The 22,442-nt window shown below is 38.8% G+C and overlaps 1 protein-coding gene across 1 annotated transcript in view; it reads left to right on the top strand.

Annotated features, from left to right (window-relative positions):
• Positions 1-22,442, top strand: part of LOC140994098 (collagen alpha-1(XIV) chain-like) — a 179,583-nt gene that overhangs the window by 22,694 nt on the left and 134,447 nt on the right. The window lies entirely within an intron of this gene.

Genomic DNA, 22,442 nt, shown 5'->3' with positions numbered 1-22,442 from the left:
TGAAGATTTCAGTTGCATGATTTTTTAAGCTACTTGTGGTCGCTGTTAATTATCATACTTGCTTGATGAGAGTACTTTATAGCCAGAAAATGTTGCTGATTGTATAGTTTATACTATAAATATGATGTGTGTGTGTGTCTCTCCTGCTATTTGTCCAAATTGCTCTAACTGGCTGCAGGCTAAAGGGGACAGATGGGGGAAATGGGAGCCAACCAGTGATAAAACACTTTGCTTTTTTATATCCACTACACCCCGCCACCACCTTCTCTGCTTGTCTTATTGAACCAACTCCCAAACACACACACACAGACACACACACATAAACAAACACACAGTCCATCAACACAACCCCATCGTCATCCCCTCCAGCTCTCTTATTTCATCAGCTCTTTGCTTTTCACTCTTAACTGCCGTCTCTGTGTGAACTGCTTTCTCTGATTACTGTCTCCCATCTCTCTGCTTTTGACGCTATTTAGTTTTATTTCTTCCTTTTCTTTACCTCCTTTTTAAAACATTATGACATATATGCCAGCTATGAATACATACAGACTTTACATAAAATCATTCTACATATCAAAGTAAAATATCTGATGACTTTGGACAGATGTCGTTCTTTGAAAAATTCTAATTTCTCTCCTCCCGGCTGTCTTTTTTCCCTTTTGTTGCCATGATACCTGAACTATGATTTCAGCACCAGTCGAAAGTTTAATATTGGGAAATTTGCTCCTTTGACGATATGAAAACAATCATTGATATTAGAGGTTTTTTTATCTGTTTGTCTCAGCTCTAGAAGAAGAAAAGATGATTTAACCTCTTTCTTCCTTCTTCTAGCTGTAATCTGTACTGTGCAGATACAGAACTCCTTCTGGAGATGATGAGAATATAAATCACATTTGATGAAAATATGGAACATTTTTCAATTAAAATATTAAATTCAATTATTCACACTCCCCTCAGAGTTGTATTAAAATGTTGGTTATCATGATGAGATATCCTGCTGCCCCCCTTTTTCCCCTGTATTCTGTCTCTTCTTCGTCTTTCTCTCAATTTTCACTCTCCCCCCGTCTCAGCACCAATTTTATGCCTTCCTTCCACCTCTTTCTCTTTTCTTTCTTACAGCTTCACCTCACACTGTCTGCTGTTTCTGTGCTCAGAGCTGACAGTCCTCCTTGCCCACACTTGCTGAATACCACAGCTATAGCCTCACAGGCCTGTTCTTGGGCTGCTGCCTTGCTGCTGATCAGACCTTTAACAGCTGCCTGCCTGCCTGCCTGTCTGTCCGCCTGCCTGCCTGCCTGCCTGCCTGCCTGCCTGTATGGCTGTCAGTCTGAAGATTTGGCTGCTTGTTTGTCTGCTGGTGGTGTTGTTCATGTCTGATTTTCTGCACGCTTGTCTCTGCAGGCCACCAAGATACTTACAGGGCTAACTTGCTCGGAAAGCTGCCAGGCTCTACACTTGTCTTAAAGGAATACTTGTACCAGAGTATTAAATACTTGCCTCTGTAGGCTTGAAAGGTAGCTCTGAAAAGTTTGAAGCTTGCTCCTTCACAGTAGATCACAGCTGTAATTAGCTTAAATTTACAGCACTTACAGTGGATTCCAATGGTGGCCCAGTTCTGTGGTGTTATCAAACAGCTCCCGGAGTGTAACCCACTTCTCCCCAACCATCCATATATTACAAATACTTATCTTTTTCTTTAAGAATATGGGTTAACAGTCAGTTGCTAGTGCGGTGAGCATTCCTCATTTGTGATCAATCTAAGCAAATGTAATTACATACGACAAAGTATTACAGCCCGACAGACTTTTTAGATTTTTGTAGGTGATACAAAGAAATGATATCTGGGAGTGCAAATAAAAAAGCAAGCAAGCAATAGCAGAAAGCAAAAACAAGCCCAAATCTGTCAAAATTTTGATCGATGACACACAAAGCATTTTGTGGGATATATTTTGAATCCTGAGATTTTTGCTTTGAACATATGGTGGCAGATCAAGGGATTAAAATCCTTTTCTGAAATATCTTGAGGGAAGTTGGAGATATTGACTGCTAACCAGATGGCCTGCCAGACAGCGACAGTGTTAAAGTTTTGTCAAACAGGACACTGGCCTGCTAAACTTTTTACAGTAGAAGTGTTTTATTTTAGCCAGCGCTCTGATACAGAGTTTACATTGCTGTGCGTCTGCACCTCCCTGTCTTCCCGCTCATCTAACACAACTGTGACATTAGAGCTGCATTTTCTTTCTAATCAGCCAGAGGATGAAGCTGCAGCAGTAACTCACACTCTACAACACAAAGCTGCCATTTAACCATCACCAATCTATCAGCACCTGTTTTTGGCAGAACGACCCTTCAGGATGTATTTTAGCTGTGAAACATCTGTAATGGGATGTTCCCTCCTGAGAAGTCTAATGACACACCACACCTCTAAATCTCCTGTAACAGTCAGGCCAGGCTTTTATGCCGAGGCTTGTCCACCCAGAAAATGTCAGGAGGGAGAGTTACATCGGATCCTGTGTTATAGTCAAGACACTAGCTTCTATTCAGGATAACTGGTATTAACAATAACCGTGATCTTTTAAAGTGAAATATTGATATCATGTTAATAATACCCATATGATTATATTGTGAAAATAATCCAGTGCGTCTCAAATCGTTTCTGTTTCTTTCAGTTCTCAGGAGGTGGCAATGATTTGCCTTAACGTTGGTTGCCAACAACCATAAAACATAAAAAAAGAAGGAGAAAAAGCTTAGCCACTAGATCAATGCCGCTAGTGTGTGGCATGGATCTGTCGAGTGGCTGCTACTCATTGATTTATTACTGCTGTCAGGAGCTGACAGACATTAATGTTTACATTGCACTGCTTAAATTTGGACATTTTTGTATTCAGAAATCTATAGCAATAGTCCTCAAACTTAGTCAAACTATCTGGTACGTCAGAGTGAACGTCGGCACCTGTGCTTTAGCATTTCATCACATCAACTATGAACACATTACACACTTTTAATATTGTTAACATTTGCTGACACTTTGGAAACCCTTGAGAGTTTCATTTTAAAGATTTATGATGAAACAGTTGTAAAACATAAGGTTTAACTAGTACACTCGTGCATGTTGTAATACTTAACATCTGAAAAATTCACGTTTGTTTTTATAGCTGCTTTCCCTTATTCAAGCTTTTTATATTCTCTTAGAAAAAAGCAGTGGAGACACACACAGGTAGAAACTCACGTACACCCAGTTCATTTGTATTGAAGGATAAAAAAAACAGTGTGACTCACGGCAGTTGCCATGGCAGCATTTATTGTGTAAAGAGCCATGAGTTTGTCAATGGTTGTGTTGACTTTAGTTTGACTGACGCTCTGTTCTGAGATGGAAAAGATTTGGTCCTTGTGGTTAAATTTAAAGAAGACATACTTTTGTTTGAATCCTAAATACTAAATTCTTGACACCACTTTAAGAAACCGATTGGTTGGTAGGTGTGTTTGTGGGCACTTCAAAAATAGCAGCTGTCAACAGTGAAACCATTGTTCCAACAGCAGGATTTTAATCTGAGTGAAGAATCGTTTAATATTTTACTCGCCTCATTTAGTGTGTCATTACCGCATTGCTCAAACAAGAAACTGCAAGAAGTAGCAGGATCTGAAAACATGTGCTCTGCATTGATCTCTCTCAGGATTTTACAGTCTTGCTGCTACGCTCAGTGTTACATTACAGGGCATCGTTTTGGCAGCAGAGCAGCAGGAAGGCAGGTGTGGGCTTGCTTGTGTAACACTACATACTGAGCTTTGTCTTTATTATATCACTCTTATATCCTGATACACTATCTTACCCAGTTGGAATCCAAATCATTCAGGGGCCCGGTTCAGTGATCCGTCTGAATTAGCACGCGCTGTTTGTATTTGTCTCAAGGCTGTCGGTCGGAGTTACATCACTGTCTTGTCTACTCACCGGTGCACAAAATCGACACTGGAAAGTATGTGTGTGCGTTCTGACATTCCTGAACCAACTCTATGTGGAGCAAATGTCTTTATGATTATATAAAATTGAGATACATACATACATGTTGTCTTTTAAACTATACATCCCACGTATTTCACCACACTGATCATCTCTTTTAAAACCAAAATATCACTTTTAGATTATATGACTGTAGATGTTCTTCTGTTCAGGCAGCTTTTAGTTCAGCAATGTAAAGATCAACTTGCATCGACTTGAAACTTTCAGCAGCTAGGTATCCATCAGAGTGAACATTTTGCCATCTTGTCTTTTGTTTAAGTTATATAATTGTTGTGTAGTCATGCAGCGATGAGTGCGGACTATTCTAAGATTGTGGGATGTGGGGAGACTTCAGAGTTGTGACCGGCCAGCAACCTTTAAATTATTGTCATTTAACAAATTGGTATTCTCTTCTTTGTGATATCAGTGTTGACTTACTGTTTTCAGGGTTTGATTTTCTGACAAAATATCGAAGCTCTGAAATCTCTGCTGCCAATTTTGAGCCATTGAAGCTTTCTGCACACACCAGGAAAACATTTTTTTTTTTTTCTATGCAGTGTAAATGAACATGTGTAGCCGTTCAGCATAATGAGTAACAAATGAAGGAATAGCCTGGAGATTATTTTCACTGATTTAATATAAGCACTTATTTAAATGTGAAAACGTGTGCTGAATGGATTTGCTGCGTCTTTTTACCTCTACAAATAACCTGCAGTGTAAAAACTCACAGGAAGGACAGAAAGGAAAAGTTCCAGTTGTGAAATCACAATTTTCCTTCCAGCTTGATTCACAGCTTCACATTCACCAACTCAGTCTTTGTTTCAGAGCTTGGACTTGCGACCTTTTCAATTACAGACACTTTGATTCTGAGCACAAGACCAATCTGTGTGTGTGTGTGTGTGTGTGTGTACAGGACTGATGTGACCCATTTATTGAGGTCTAATTCCAGGTCCATTTGTTTCAGGGCACGATAATTAGACCTTGCCAGCAGAGGACAGGCAGGAATAATGAAATCACAGCTTGGACCTCTTGTTCCACTCATCAGGGTTGTGTGTGTGTGTGTGTGTGTGTGTGTGTCTGTGTGTTAGACAGAAAAGGACAAACTACAACATGTGTGACATGTGATTGAGTCACACAGACAGTTCATTTAGGCGTCTCCACAGCTATCTGGAGAATGAATTGTGTACTTTTCTAACCCGTATTTATCCCGAGGCAGTTTTCTCCTCTTTGTTTGTTCATGATGACTGTGTTTTACATTCCTGTGTTTATAATCAGGACACTTTCACGCTGGTTGTGTGGCCTGAATTTTGCCTTTAAAAAGTTCAAGAAGCTAGAACAGAGTCTGTCTAAATGAGGTGGATTGGGATTGGGTCCAGCCAGACTGTGGTACGTTTAAAATGATGCCCATTAAGATGTTCATCTAAATACATCTTTCAAGACACAGACAGTGTAAAAAAACACATTTTAGAAACTCCTCTTCGCAGCTGTTCCTTACTATCACATGTGATCACTCCTGGTTACTTGTTTCCTGATTTAAGAAATTATGCTTTCTGTTCTGTCCTTGAAAGTTGGTCTGAATGAGTCTTATATTAGACATTTATTGCTAATATCATGATATTATGAGATAATGTATTATAACAGGAACATAATCCATACACCCTAATCTGTGCAATCTTAATGGTCCAGTGTGAAGGATTTAGGGGGATCTATTGGTATAAATAGACTATAATATTCACATTTTGTTTTCATTACTGTATAATCACCTGAAACTAAGAATTGTTGTGTTTTTGTTACCTTAGAATGAGCCTTTCATATCTTTTCCTGAGTCCTCCATGTTGCATTGCTATGTTTCTACAGGGCTGGGGCTCAGGAGGTAGAGCAGGTTGTCCACTAATCGGAAGGTTGGTAGTTTGATCCCCAGATCCCCCAGCTGCGAGTGAAATTGTCCTTTGGCAAGACACTGAATCCCAAATTGCTCCTGATGAGCAGGTTGGCACCTTGCATGGCAGCCTCTGCCATCAGTGTGTGAATGGGTGAGTAAGAGAAGAAGCCCAGAACAGACAAACCAAACAATTTGCTCGAGAGAGCAAATGTTGTTTGCATTTTTGTGGCCACTGTAGAGGAGTTTGAAATGAGGGGAATTCCTTTAGTTTCACACACGAATGCTGCTAAATTCTACACACTGGACATTTAAATTATTCATGCATGCTTTTTCTTCAAGGATCATCTTAGATATCATTGGGCTGTATGCTTTTCTTGTTATTCAGTAGATTTGGATACCAGCAGCAGCTTAATATCTAAAATCGTAATGCAATTCAGACATTAAAAGGTAAAACAAGAAAACGTGGTTTAGAAATCAAGCTTCAAAAACCTTTTGAAAACTTCGGAATTAGTGTTTTGTCAATTATAAGCATCTTCAGTGAAGCAGTTGGTACTTTTCTTCTCTCATATGCTATGAGAATGAAGAAATAACAAATTGTGTCATCACATGATTCATCCTCTTTTTCTTTTTTACTTGGACAGTTCATTTCTCTGTCGCAAGGATGTATCTACTCTGAGACAGTTGCTGTGGAAGGAAAGTCAGGCTTGGGTAAACTTGTCAGCACGAACAGTGTGTCAGCTGTAGCATCGTGCAGCAGCACAAGGACAGTCAAGATGTGGATTTGCACTGCTGCATGTGTCAATAGTTGGACATGTTGATGCAGATTTGTTCATTTTTTTCCTCTAGTGTACACAATATGGTACTGTACACAAGGTGGAAGGAAACTGAATGTATTTGGTAATTTGCTTATTCAGCCAACTATTGCTGTGTAGACAGGAAACAGCATTTGTTTATTGTGAATATCTGACATAGGAAGATAGATGACTTAGTTGTGTTGTTGCGATATGCATGAAAGTTTTTTCATGGTTGACAAATGATTTTCTATCTCAGATACATAAACTTTTTTATTGGAAAACAAATACATAATGTATCATTGCGTCAGCCTTCAACACAATAAGAATCAGAAAAAGCTTTATCGTCCATCACAAAGGAAACAAATTAGAGCAAATGTTGGCAGGCAGAGTCTTTCACTGCTTGTTTTTAAAGTTAATGGACGTTGGAATGAAATAATCTTTGAATGTGTATGTAGTGGCTGGAGGGACTTTATATCAGCGACCTGATGGGAGTCGTTAGGTTCCTGTGTGAAGAGGGTGGGTTTCCTTCTAACTAACTCGGTGCTGAGATCAGATAGCTGGGACTGGGTGGCGCCTGTTATTTTGGTCGCATGGTAGATTAACTTTATCTAAAGTACAGTCACAAATTTGACATTTAGATAACAAAATATCTGGTCAAATAAAAGTAAAGAAACTAAAGGATTTAGGACTGATTTCTGCCACTTGGGGTTTCTCAGTCAAAACAAAAGATGTAAGTAATTTGGGATCATGGGAGTTGTTGTCTTAATTGCAGCCACCATCCCTGATGAAAATCTGTTTATGTGACTCAGACAGAAATGTTCAAGGACAAACCAGTGTTTTAGAGTTTTATTAACGTAAAGTTAAGTCACGTTTGCCGACTTCCTTCCTCAACCTCTGATTTTCCCAGAGGTCATAGCAACAGCCGAACAAATTGAACGCACCATCACTTTAAATAAAATGCCAGTTTTCTCTGGGTTTGAACATGTATTTTTATTAAGATAAGATAAGACTTTATTGATCTCTCACTGGGGGGTAATTCACTATTAAAAAGAGCTCTCTGTTGTGCATGTATTAACCAATTGTTCCTAAAAACACTCAGCATTTTGAGTAATAAATCTATATGAATAACATAATTCCCATTTTCCAATTGTGAAGTTTTTAAAGCTTGTATATACATTATGATATTAGAGATGAGCAAGGTTTGAATTAGAGACTTGAACTATTTGAAATCCTTTGACAAACACTGTCCCTCAAGAGGCAGCGGACGAAGAAGAGGGACACATCAGCCTCTCCATGTAATGCCAGTCTGCTACATCACAAATAAAGATGAATGATGAACCAATAAATCATCTGTGCAGGGCGCAGGGAAGGCCAGAGATGAGAAGAGAAGTTGATTTAGTGAAATCGGACAGTGAGAGAGAGAGGGGAGGGGGTGGGCAGTAAAGCAGGCGAGCTGGAGAGGTTTCGATGCAACTGAAGCTTCATCACCTTCTATTTGACACTCTGACAACTTCGTTTAAATCTAAAAAATGACGAGATGCAGGGAGACAGATGGGGGAACAGGGAGAACAACCAGTGGACAGTATGAAGCCAGCTGCATGCTCAAAGCTGAGTCTGCGTTTGTCATCTGGTCATCAGATTGCAAACAGCAGAATGTTTGGTTCAGACCTGCCCACTGCAAGTTAAAGGAGATTATAGAGCTATGCAATGGCACAAATGGTCATTCACCGAGTCACTTTAATAAGCTCAAGCCAACACATCCGTTTACTTGACCAGCTGTATAGGTAAATTTGCCAGTGATCATGTAACTAAAGTACGATTATGTGCATGATGTAAGTTAACTACATTTCATACGGGACACGAACAGCGGTCTCCTGGCTGAAAGTCCTGTGTTTGTTTTACCCAACCGTCCACCCCATCCTCCTTCTCATACAGGCTTTGTCGCTCTTTATGTTCTGTCACCTGCCTTCCTCCTTTGCTGCCATAATTATTAATAAAGCCACTCGAGGTCACTGCCAAACAATAAATGTAGATATGTAATGTAAGCTGCTTTCACAGTTGACCCATAAAGATATACCCATTGATTGCTTGTTTGAATTCTAATTTCTTTCAAAAAAATATAATTGACAGCATACACAGACATTTGTATGTTTTATTACAACTCATATTTAATAACTCCTAATTTTCTCCAAAACTGCACCAAGACCTTCTCTCACTGTCTAAAACAAATGTTTTCATACTCATCAATTTAAAAATGCTGACCGAATCAACTGAAATCTACTCATTAGACTCAGATGAGTGTTTAGAGAACTCATTGGTAGTATCCTGCACAGCACATTGTGATATGTAATTAGTTTTGTCTTTTACTTCTTCTTTTTTCTTTGTTCCATGCAGTTTGCCTGTAAATATGTGTTCTCTTCTTTTCCTCTCTCTTCTTCACGTTCTTCATCGTCTCTCCTCCATCATGGGAATAATGTCAGTGGCTGTAATTATTTTCTCCTTTCCTCTAGCTCTTGTTTTCATGCTGTAAATATCTGGCCGACGTGCGGTTCCCTCTGGGTTTTCAGAGCCGACTGTCGCACTCTCATTTTCCTCCAGATTCAACAGAGAGAAAACTCACTCGTCCTATCCACGCTTTATGGTTCTCGACTCTCTCACGTTTTTTCTCTCATTATCACTTTTTCTTTCACTTTTGCCTCAAACTGTTAATTGCTTTTCTATCTCTTTGTTGCTGTTTTGCCACATTTCTTCCTGTCTTTCTGTCAGACTGTCACTCTTTCATTTCTTCCTGTCTTTCTGTCAGACTGTCACTCTTTCATTTCTTCCTGTCTTTCTGTCAGACTGTCACTCTTTCATTTCTTCCTGTCCCTTGTTTGTCTCCTTCCTATATCTTTATTTTTTATTAACTGTATGTCATTATCTTACTCCAGCTTCATCCCATTCTCTATCTCGCTTTCTTCTATACATCTTTTTTGAACCTCTTCGTTGTGTCGTTTCCCCTTTTTGTCTTTCTTTTGCTCCTGTTTTTCTCCTGTCTTGTTTCGCCTTTTTCTGACTTGTTTTTTTCATTAACAAGATCTTTTTCTTTCCCTACAGTTTTTCTGTGGCTGACGAGTTGTATTTATCCTTGCACATTTGTTCGAATTATAGCACATTTTCTCCTGGCCATCAGTCTACCTCTACTTCCTGTCATGTTACGTCTTCTGTTATCCCTCAAACAAGACAGCTAATTTCCTCTTTGATGTTGTTATTCGTTGGGATTGTGATGACAGTGCTCCCTTATTTGCTTGTGTCCGTCTTTTATTGGTTAGCCCTGAAAAACATGACTAATCAGACTTAAATGATAACAATTTATGCTTTTTACCGGTCAAGCTTTATAATGAACCAGCCACAGCTTCCTGTAGCTTTTGTCAGAGTGATGTCAGTGACTACCAACCTCTCCTGAGTGAACATAGGTTGCAAACCTGTAACACGTGAAGTCCTCTTCTTTCTCTTGTATGGAATAACACTTACAATACATTGTGACTGCATCATGAGATGTGATGAAAATTCATTTTTAGAACTATATATTTTTGATCCCAAAGCAGATGCTTTTTTGACTCAGTTTTAAAAACAGCACAAAAATGAAAAGTAATAGTAATACAGTAGGTGGTGGTTAACCACAACAATCCACACTGCAGTCAGAAGAAGACATCCAGATCCACAGCACTATCCATTCGTTTTATTTCACATCTTCGAATTTTTAGATTCAAACTCTTGGCCAACTTTTATAACCTTTAGCCAGGCATAAACAACAACAAAAAAAACCAAATTCAGCTTTATTGGTCACATATGTGAGAGCTCCAGTTCTAAGTTGCTCTCAATTTTACAAACAGTTCCTATAAAATAAATAAAGATGCAACTCAAAAATAACTACAATGCTCATCAAAGATAGGTAAATAAACTATAAATTAAGTATTTTTATACCACTTGAGTATTTAATATGTTAGTTAGAATTACGCGTGTGATTTTTGTTACCGGCTTGTTGAAGGAAAAGTGCCGTGCAGTCAGAATGAGCAGTAAAAGCCACAATGACTGACACTGTGTCTCACTCTCTGTCACTCTCTCCCACACACACACACACTCACACACAATCCGAGTGCCTCTTCACAGCTCTGTGTAGCCTACAGAGGTGACGACGTACCTGTGAAAATAATGTCAACAAGAACCCACAGCAGCGCGTTGGTGACAGGTGTGTCGTCGCTGATACGACCGGTGTGACACAGTGGGGCAGGTTTAATACCACCTCATGACAAAGCAGCATCACCTCCACCATTTCTAACACCACTGCACTTTATTTCCAGACAGCATCCAAAATTAGCTCATCTTTTTTGGCTGACAGCGGCTCTCAAAGTGAAACACACTGCAAAGAAATCCAGAATAAATGATGAACTCTGTTTGCTCTTTATAACATAACATAATCTAGTGGTTGGTGAAACATATTATAAAGGCAGAATCACAGATTAACTGTTTAAACATACAATACATTGACTTCTTCAATTTTACAATTTTTATTTAGCTTACTGTACTACTTACTCTTACTATAGGTGCTTCAAATCTGCTAAATGTTGCTGTGCATCTGTTTTTAATTATTTTTTACCTTGGTAATAGAATTTGAGTTAATATTACCAAAAGCAGTAGTCATAAAATTACTACTTTTTTTTGTAAAAGTAGTAGTAGTAATAGTAGTAGGAGTACTTTGCAGTATTATTTGTTGCAGCATGAGTTTCACTGCTCTCAATACATTTCTTTGAGAAAAAAATCCTTAAATAAAGAAACAAAACCAACCAGATACAATATTTAGTCATTACTATTATCTTATTAAGATGTTGTGGTCGCAGAAGTTGTTGTAATAGCTGTAAATTACTATAAATGCATGATTTGGGCCTGCAACTATGTGCTAGCTCCTTAAATGTGAGGATTTTCTGCATTTCTTTGTTATTTATGACAGTAAATGAAGAGTCTTTGGGTTTTGGACAAAAGACCAATAAAAAACAAATCCTTTGTTGCAACTGTACTGCATAAAAACAGAGATTTGGGCATTATAGCAATTACAATATAACGGCTTTAATTGAAACAATTTCTTCCTGTTATGAGTGGGTTCTCAGATTGAACCAGTTCTTTGATTTACTTTGATTTGATGGACTCACTGTCTTAAGGAGTGGGGGGTGTGTAAAGTACGTATTTGTAAATGTTACCTTGAGTGATAAAGTGTGGCAGCTGGTGATTCATCTGCCACAAAGATTTCATAAGCATTTATTTCTGGGCTGGTGGAGATTTTAGTCTCCAGGTGCAGCTAACTCAATACATTATACACATTATAATACTTTATTTCAGACGAATATTAGCCTGCTGCCGTGAAGACGATGCACCGGTGCCTCTGAGGCCATGTTTCCTTGTAAAATGGACAGTTTGTCTTCATGTCTGCTGACATTCTAAAGTTTTTAAATCAATCCCTCATTATTATGTGACAGTGATGGATTGTGATTGTGATGGATGGAAGTCAGCGGTTTGTCTCTCAACACTTTGTGGGATTGTGGGTTTGAAGACACATAAGAAGTGTTGTATGTAGATTTCACCTTCAACACAATTAGCAAAATTACATCGGACTGTTTACCAGCTGACAAGTCTTCCATTCTCTACAGAATTAGATTAAAGTTAGCTGTCTTTGTTTCTGTGTTGTGCCCTCATCACTGTGGTGTTTCTGCATTCCAATCAGGCAGTCAGTCATTCAGCACTGTCAAACAAACTGCGTTGGCGTGAGCGTGATGTCTTCCCTTGATTTTCTGTAGATGAGTTTCTGTAGGTGAAAATCTTTTCTTTTTCTTGTGTAGTTAGCGTGCTCTTGTTTTTTGGTGCATCTCCAGGTTTTGTTAACACTTTCAATTACCTCATAATCATTCAAATGATTTCACTGAATATATGAGGTGTTAGTACACATAAACAGGTTATCTGCTGTTCTAGTTCCTGTTCTGTTTTTTCTTAAATGAAGTGAACACAAACCTGTGGTGTGTAATCACCTGCTGTTTTCATATTTTTCCAGTTGTCTGTTTTTCCTAGCAGAGTGTTGACTGATGAAATGGAGGAAAAGTCACATTTTCATCTCCACATGCATAAAAATCACTGCTCATGTGCCCGGTGGTACCCCCGCTGCTCTGGCACCGTTCTCATTGTCCGGTGATTCATGGGAGCAATCAGATCGCTCTCCTGTCACACTGAGCCGTTGCTGTGTCATTATGGAGTCATTTAGAGCATTCTCCTGTACAAAATAGTCTGTGGATAATTGTCCCATTACAACAGGGAGATGGATGGTTTGAGTCTGTCTCAGTGTGATTTCTGATACACACTGATTACACATGAACCGCCCAGCTGTTTGTGATATACTGTTTACAACAGAGACGTAGAGAGAGTCAACTCAAGTCACTGTTTTTGATTACTTGCAGCTTGACTCGACAGAAAAGAAATGACTTGAGACTCCAACTAGACTCTGAAGTTCAAGACTTGTGACTTGACTTGTCCTTACATGAGACATGATGAATTGAATGACTTGTCTGTGCTCATTTTATGTTTTTAGTCTAATTATTTGTTGTCTTGCTGTCGGTATTTCACTGTTTAAAAGTAATGAGGAGGATTTTCTCTTTAAAGAGACCGGCTACTGCAAGTTATACTACAGTTTCTTGGGTAGGGAAGGTATATCAGTTGGTATATCAGTTATGTAAAGATTTTGATTAAATCTGAAGTGGAAATGATTTATTAACCAGCAGTTAATTGCAAAAAAACAAATGGATCTGACAAACAGTGAGATTAAAAAACAACGTCTAAGCTCAGACATGGAAACAGCTGTTGAATACAAACACCTTAAAGCAGGTTTCATTCATTTTTATTTATTTTTTTTTTTTTACCATATTTTGGGTAAATTAGGCCTCTTAAAGTTGAGCTCCTCAGCTCTGCAGCAGTAATTTTGTACCTTCTTAAAAACTTTTAACAGCCTGAAGGACATTTTACTGCATACTTATCTAATGTTGGGTTTGATGTGCAGGGTGACAAATGAATCCTGTGATCAAATTACATTAAATTATGGTGTAGTTACCCTGAAAATCTACTCTTGCTCACTTGATGCATTCAGGTTTTCATGCTTTTCAGACATTTACATACAAATTATGTACCGCCCATGTGGGATTCAACAGCCTGAAACCTGAAAGCCAACCTTTTCAGTCACACTCTCAAGGCTGATGCTGGTAATAGCATCAGTAAATGGGAATAGCAGTAAAGATGCCATAGTAACAGAGCAGGATTGCAGACAGTTGAACCTGTAAGAATGCCTTGGAGACATATAGAGTTGAACATTTAAGAAAATTTTACAGCCTAATGAAGACAAATTGAGAGAAGTAGTTTGGCCCCAATCTTACCATAAATTAGGTTCCAGAGGAATTTGGCTCCCTCCTTTGGAGAGTCCACATTCATCTTTGATGCTGACCGAGGAAACGCCTCCGATACAGAGCCGTATTTCTTCTCCTGATCTCTAGAGCCATTTATTTTTTCACTCTAAGACAAGGCTGAAATAAGCTATGATTCACAAGCTTTCCTGTCCTTGTGTAGATTTATTCTGACAGTGATGAGGTGCATTAATCTACTGTAACTCAGGCTCATCCAGCCGCATCATTTCTGCAGTGGAACAGCTGCAGACTTTCCTTTCCAGAGGCGGAGCTGGCTCAACAACAACAACAACAAACAACAAGAGGATTAATTTGTATCCTGTGGAGATTTCTATGTGAAAAATATTTATCCAGCCTCGTACTGTTGACGGTTCAACGGAACTTGTTTTAGATTTGTAGCACTGCAACACTTTTTCTGCAAACTGTGCATATGACAGTGGATTTTATATTTGTAACCTTTATTTTCCCGGGGACACTCTTTGTGCTGAGCATGCTTGTTATTGCACCACCCTGCGTCACATTTATATTGTTAGACATTCTCACACCTGGGAGCAGTGCAAGAACACTCAATCCCCGAGATGTTTCATCAGTGCAATTTGGAGCTCAGTGCCTTGCTCAAGGGCTCCTCAGTTACAGCTCATAAGAGAGAGAGAGTGTGCAGTTAACACTCACTTTTCCTGTTCACATTTCCATTGTTTTGTTGCCTGAAGTCCGTGACACTTATTATATTTTCAATGGGATAAAGCCAAGCTGATATCTGTAGGCCACCGTATTCTGAACACAGGTTACAAAAGCCACTTTGAAGAATTTGCCAGTGGTGTTTAACTCCGGTTTAGAGATGCCATGTGACCAGGATGACAGGAGACACATGAGATTAGAAATGTCATCTGGGGCCCAGAGGAATCTGCAGCTGCATCCTAACCAGCTTGCTCCTCTTTCATGTTTCGGAGAGAAATTAGGTGCTCGCTGTTATTAGCTTGAGGTGCCATTTGCCCTCTTTCTCATTATGTTGAAGTGTAGTAAGCCCTGGATTTGCCATCAAGGAGTCACAGTGTGTTCTTTTTGTCTGTGTGAAGCTATTTAAAACATCTTTGATACTCTTTTAAGAAGTTGTAAAGCAAAAACCTAATTTAAACCTCAACACTAGCCATAACTCTGAACTGTTTTCGGAGATCTTATTCCTCATTCCAAAAAAGCGCAAAATGATAGAACAGAATTTAATATGTAAGAGTTGATGCCCGACTAGATGACCATTATCAGCAATAAATGTGGATGATGTGGAGGTCAGAACAGCGTGTTGGACGGTTGCCGCTGTGGAGTCCATTACCCCCTGATTATTGACACCTTGAAGGGCATTGCCTGCTTATAACATGGTCTCTTGCCAAAGAAAACATTTGATCATTAATTTATATTTTAACACATTTTGCCATCAAAGGTTTTTCACAACTCATAACTGTGTTTCCCTTCAAAAGAAGGTAATTCTCTCTAATAACTACTTTGAAAACCATTTCAGAACAAATATTTTTGATTTTTAAATATCGTAATTAAAATTTCTAGTTACAGCAGTTTGAGGATCTGCACTTAACTCATCACATTTAAAGACAAAAAGTTACCAGCACGCCTCTCAGTATGTTTTGAAATTAACCCCTTCTTTCTCTGATGTTATGTTTAAAGGTAAATATCTTGAGGTTAAATATCATCCAGGTGTTGTGAAAAGCACGTTGACTCGTGTAGCCGTGAAGCTTTCCACATGGGTGACTTCGTGGAATCCACATGAGCTGAACGTGGAATTTGTTTCACAAGCTGTCGTGCCACCACGGAGCGGTGGAATCAGAGGCAGCTGACCTTTTTACTCCTGGCATGTAAATTAGCCGAGCGTAGATAAATCTATCACGTGAAGCCCTGAGGTGTGATAGCTCACCTTTGACTCGGCAGGTATTGGCCTTGCAGTTGCAGTTCTTACCCCGATGCCTCAAGGTGTTCGTTCAGCCCTGACCTCGGTTTGACCGCTGGACGTTTGGAAGAGCAAAGTCGCTGGAAATGTTCTCTTGGTGCGTTTTTAACCTTCCTTTGTTGGAAAATAAAATGTTTGGTATCTTCCCTTATTTATCTCTAAAAAACTGAATAATTTATGGGTGAAAATAGAATTTTGATATTTGACAACTAGCAGAACACTGTAAATCTCCACTGTGCTGACAGGGTTGTTTATATTTATTGTAACGAGACAGATCAAGAGAAATATAGAAGTAAATGATCATTAACAGGACGATTTATTATCTGCAGTTGTTCACAGTTATATGTACAGATTCAATGTAACCACATAAATCAGAAATTCTATAAGCTAGTGCTTTGCTTTATATCTTTGAGGACTCTGGATCCTGGCTGAGCTCAGCCTGTATCAACCTGTGGGCTGTTTGCAGTTATGAATATGTATGAGAATGTCAGTAAGCAGAAAGGATTCATTATAATATTGTTTACTTTTAGCCAACTGGGGTCATATCCTCCGTTTGATAGTCTTGACCCTCGCTGTCTCGAGATGTGCCTCAGACCTGCGCCTTTATGACTTTTCGACCTTTAAAGAAACACTTTGCCTCGGGGGCCTCTCTGCTAATAGCTATCTTGTTGAAGAATCTGTCAACAAACTTCTCTTTTGTATGTTTCTGTTCCCTCCCTCTCTTTTCTCTGATTTCCTTCCTTGACCTCCTCACTAACACATCATCCTTCCTGTCTTGAGACTTTGTGGCCTCCAGAGGGCAATTTGTACCGATTAAGCAAAGGGACGGGGTGGACAGGTTAAGTATTTTGGTGTTGCTGTTCAGGCCTCTGCTCCGAGACGGACACAGCCAGAGGCAGTATGTTTTCAGGTTGTCCGAACGTCCCATTCTCATGAACATGATATCTCAGAAATGCCTTCGGGGAGTTTCAACACATCTTGGAACGGCACTTGGACTCGAGGATGAACTGGTTAGAATTTTGTGATCAAATGTCACTGTGACCTCACAAAACAACCCAAATGTTTTTGGCCATAACTCAAGAATTCATACATAAATTATGACAGATTTCACACAAATGTCCGATTGTGGTGTGGTGACATTTTCTATCCAAAAGGTCAAAGGTAAACTTAACAGTGACATCATAATGTTCTGGCTCTACTAGCCATTTTTCAACGCTTTAACTCATGAACAGTCCAGTGCTCTTTAATCCTCCCTTAAAAACAGTTTCTAAAAGAAGTTTGCATGTTTCTCACTGAAATCACACATGTCAATATCATCATACCTTCAATTTCTCTCAATTAATACCTTGTACAAGTTGAATGGTTGATGAAGGCAGACAACTATTAGGCGGAAATTCTAGTTATGTTATATAAAAAAAACAATCTTACATCATTCTGTCATGGCTGAGACTCTTGACTCCTCTGTTGTAGTTTTCCACTTTGAACTCTGATTGGTGCAGGCTTGCATCAGGATATGATCAGATCATATCAGGGAAGTTTCTTATCACAGAAAACGACACCGGAAACACAACTGCCAGTAACAAGCGGGCTCCTAAATTGTCACAAAGCATGCAGCTACCGTCGTTACCTGCTTTCCCTATGAGGCATCACAGTTGTTTTATTCTTTGCAATTAAAAGAAGTTTAGTTTATCTTCACATGTTAACCTATGGCTCAACAGGTTCCTTGTGAGATATACATTTCAAACTCATCACCCTAAGTTTAAATTTGTGATGCCTTAAAAAAGTCTGAAGCCCCAAGTGACAATAACTACCCCCTATGGTAAGTTTGTGACAGTACAATCCTTGCACTCAATTCTAAAACACTAAATATAATTTGAATTCTTGGTGTAAGAAAGGCTTGAAGGATGATACAGATAAAACCATGTACCAGGACCATGAGGAATCAGCAGGAGTCTGTTATGTTAGGGGGCTTATTTGGAGATTTTCTGGTTGTTAGTGAGATGGTGAGTCGAGGGCAACACGCACACCGCTCGCTTTTTTTAACGGTGCGAGGATTCAAATTACAAAACTGAACTCCAACGAAGAATGGTAATTCTTTTTTTGACCTCTGCATTGATTTATTTAAAAAAGGGTTACCTTTTGTTTTTGTTTTTTTTATGAGATAAATCAATGCAGAGGTAATAAATGTGAGCAGGAATTATTATTTTTAGTTGGAATGGTGTTTATCAGACGGTGTTATAAATTGAATTTGTCTGCCTGCATCGTCCCGCCTCTCCTCTGATTATTTTTTACTTTCTTCCCTGTTCACTCGCCAAAGAATTCCACCTTTTTTATGTTTTGTTTTGTGTTTTAATTCTTGATGTGACAGTAAATGCTCATCACTGTGAAATGTCTTCACTACCCTTTTTAAAAGTCAGTTTGTACGCTGCTGTAACGTTGTCTTTGCATTTTCTGCTTGTCCCTCAGTTTCTTGTAGGTCATCTCTTTGCTCTCTAAGTTCAGCCGCTGTGATTATTGCGGCTCATTTTAACTGCCATCTACTTCTTCTTCTTTTTTTCAAAAAAAAAAAAACAGAAGTCACTTAAGATCGCACCACGGACATTAAAATATATGGAAATTATGGGGATCATTTCTTTGAGCAATTGTTTGCTTTCTCAACCACACCCGTAGCTTTTGCTCACCGAGCACTGATCCCTCTTTTTATCTCGTACTCTTTTATCTTGTTTACTCTCCGACATCGCTGTACCAGTATTTTTTTATTCTTCCTCATTATCATGTTTACTTTTATCTCGTTTTGTTTGCTTTTGTATAATTAAGTCTGTGTAGCTGTTAAGTGAAAATACATACTATTTCAATTACAGCATGAATAAGTGATAAAACAGAACAGTGCTGATGATAATATAAAAGCGAAAGAATGAGAACAGCACACTCAGAGAATAAGATATAAAAGAAAACAAACGCCATGGGGAAGATTAGTAAATCAAGCAGAAAGGGACACAACATTGGTATTCACAGCAGACTCACTTGTGTAGCTACACCCTTTAATATGCATCTGTTACAGCTTTTTCCATCGCTTCTTCCTCTTTCTCTCTTTCTCTCTGTCCTTTCTCTTTTTCGCCATCTGTCCAGGTGCTAGTATTTTCCCAGACGTGCTATTAAAAGGAAGCTAGTCCTCTTTCACTTGGCGCTCAAAGGCACTGTTTGCCCTTCAATTTCACTTCCTGTATTGACATCCTTTCCATCCTTAAATCTGTTTAAACCCTTTCTCTTCACAAAATCCATTATTCAGGGTCTGTCACCTGCTTCTCCAGGTTCCAAGGAATTTGCAGTATTGGCATGAATACAGATGTCAATCGTCAACGGGCAGACATTTTGTAGAGCAAACTTAGAACAAGCCACAATGCACTAAAAACAGGTTCAGGAGCTTGTCCTTGTTCTGTTCTCTATTACAACATTACATACATTTTAAATATTTTGTCTGTCATTTAACAAGCAGTATTACCACACATTTGAGGATGTACTGCTTTTTTTCTGTTTTATATAACTGTAAATTGAACACCTTTGATATTCTTCTATGTGGAGCTGACAAATCAAGTAATCAACAGATCAAACTACACACCACAACCGGACGGAATAGTACCTGATAAAAAATGTGTCCTTCAAAACAGACAATTTTAGTAATTTGACATTTGACTTATTTTGTCATTTTTAGCATCTCTTGAAGCTGCTGTAAGCGTTGCCGTCGTTTTAGCTAACGTTCATTGTGCAGTTAGCAGTCCCCTCCCTCCTCTCTACGTCACCACACTTGCACGATTCCTGTAATATTTTCACAACAGCACTTTCTATGTGAATATTTCAGTCTTGTGACACTGCTCAGACCTCAAATCTGTCAATGTAGTGACCTCATTGCAAGTTCTCTTTTAAAAGCTTGCATTATAGCAGCAACATAGAGCAGTTTATAGCTGTTTGGTCCCCCTGCATCACAGTCAGGCATGCAGGGAGAGATAAAGGGATGTCGCACTAGATTTTGACTTTGGTTTATTATGTTTCTACTTTGTCCTCTGCAAAATAAATCTGTCAACCGATATCTCTTCTCTACAGTTTCCTCCTGTAAATCACAACTCAGTAAAGCCGACAATTAAACTAATCAAAACTCTTCCGCCAGCGTTTGCAAAAGTGACACAATTTACTGCTTTAAATTACTGCTTTCTAGAGGGGTGTGACGTAATGTTTGCCGTTTGCTCAGTGGTAAGGACACATAAGATACATGTACAGGAACACTCTGATGCAGCAAAATGCTGATAGAGACCAAATGTTTTACTTTGAAATGTTTTCATGTTGTTTAGCTGACAACGACTTGCAACAGCAACCCAAGAATCAGCTTGAATTTCTATGTTGCTCACCACACAACCGATAATCAATGCCAAGCTCGAGCCTCATTCTTTCCAGAGCAGTCAAGTTATTGTGTGTCTTGTGTGTCACTGCTTTCATCTCGTGTTGGATAGCGGCACCGAGACTATTCTGCTAGACCGAGGAGGAGGTTTAAATTCCGACACTGTAGAGACTTGTAAGGAGTGATACACTTCTTAGTTCCTGTCAATGATGAATGAAATGACGGCTGAAGAATGCCCTCGCCACCCCTCCAACGCACACACGCACACACAGAGAAAGACACACACACAACCCCTCAACCTCCTGAGATGTTAAAACATGCTGCAACCTGAAAGAAATATTCTCTCTTATACATCTGGAGCATAAGAAATTGTGTGCTAGCGGGTACAGATATATTCAGTGTAGGTGTCACATGTCTATACTCTGGCAGCACCGGGCCAAGTATGTGTCAGATTTATACTCAAGTTAAACCTTAATACAAATCTGCCCACCATTAAAGTGGTTATTCTTTAATCCAGTGCAAAGGTAAACCATGCACCCATTTCTTTTTATTGTATTCATTCATTACTGCCTCATGACTGCATGACTGAGTTTGTCTGTGTTTTCTTAAACTCTATTTAAGAAAGGGCTTTTACGCAACACCACCTTTCACCATTTACTTCCAAAAAATTCACACCCAACCATCTCCCAGTGCAACCTCAGTCATCTTCTGTTGGGTTTTGAGTGCTTTAATGTTGGGTTTGTAGTTAAAGAGCACACTAGTGGTAAAGGAAAATGATATAAGATGCCATCAGCTCAGCCACAGCCAATGAGGATCACTGTGGTAACTTTTTTTTTTGTCAAACATATAAGAAGAAAAGCTTCTATATATAAGCTTTATTAAGAATAAGCTAAGAATAACAACATGAAAACGAAAATAAAAAGAGCAAACAAAGTCGATAAAGAACTAAACACAGTTTACATGTTTGAAAAGGAGTAAGAAGACGTATACACTTATTTATTCATACCCCTTCTCCAATACCTCATTCATAACAAAAATATTTTCTTCTCAACAAAAATATTTACTTTGCCATTTGGTGATGACCAGGTCGTGTTTATCAGAGCACAAAAGACAGCTGCCTAAGGGCGTTTAAAGAGACTGAAACATAAGTAAACGTGCTGTAGAACCAAACCAATAAGCTAAAAGAGAATAAAAAGTTCTGTAGAGCTCAATTGTTGGTGATGTGGGTGGTTTCAGTGCCACAAGTGTCTTTAAAAAACCTGCAACGCTGAAGCTGAGTAATCACTGTGTAATTATTATTTTACACTGGGACGTTCCAACGTTCTCTCCTCATTTCCTTTCTGCCTTTTTAATATAAACTAATACCAAAAACATTATTAAACTAGCAAAATTTGGACTCATTGAATATCTAGAAAGCTGGTTATGGTTTTAAGTAGTCTTAATTCTTAATGCAGCTTCAAAATATTTAGTTCATACCTACACTACAGAGAAGCCAAAATATTACCTCTACTGAAACATTACAAATGATATAAAAATAAAATCTGTCTCACAGCATGTTTCTTTAAACTATGCATGTTATGGGGCGTCCTAATGATGGTTAAGGATAGGGATGCAAATTTTAAGTAATTTCTTTAATGATTAATCATAAACATCCCATAGTTAGGGGGGAATACCACAAAACGGAAATGTCCTGTGTCATGTCTGAATGTCATACCCCTCTCTCTCTTACAGCACCACTATGCTGCCTTTGCAAAACGGTAAAATTCAAAAAGTCATAGTTGAATCAGTTGAAGCAGAATTAGTTTAATTTATGGCGCATGAAAAAAATGTTTTAGTAATTTTGATGAACCTGACAAAAAAAGGGATTTGGATCTGTAACTGAGAGGCACAGCTACACTTCAATTAACTGAGTTGAAGCAATAAGATGTCTCAGTGCCTTGCTCAGCT

This window comes from Pagrus major, chromosome 3 (assembly GCF_040436345.1).
Source record: "Pagrus major chromosome 3, Pma_NU_1.0".
NCBI lineage: Eukaryota > Metazoa > Chordata > Actinopteri > Spariformes > Sparidae > Pagrus > Pagrus major.
The sequence above is the reverse complement of the archived record's forward strand: the minus strand, read 5'-3'. Positions and strand labels throughout refer to the sequence as shown.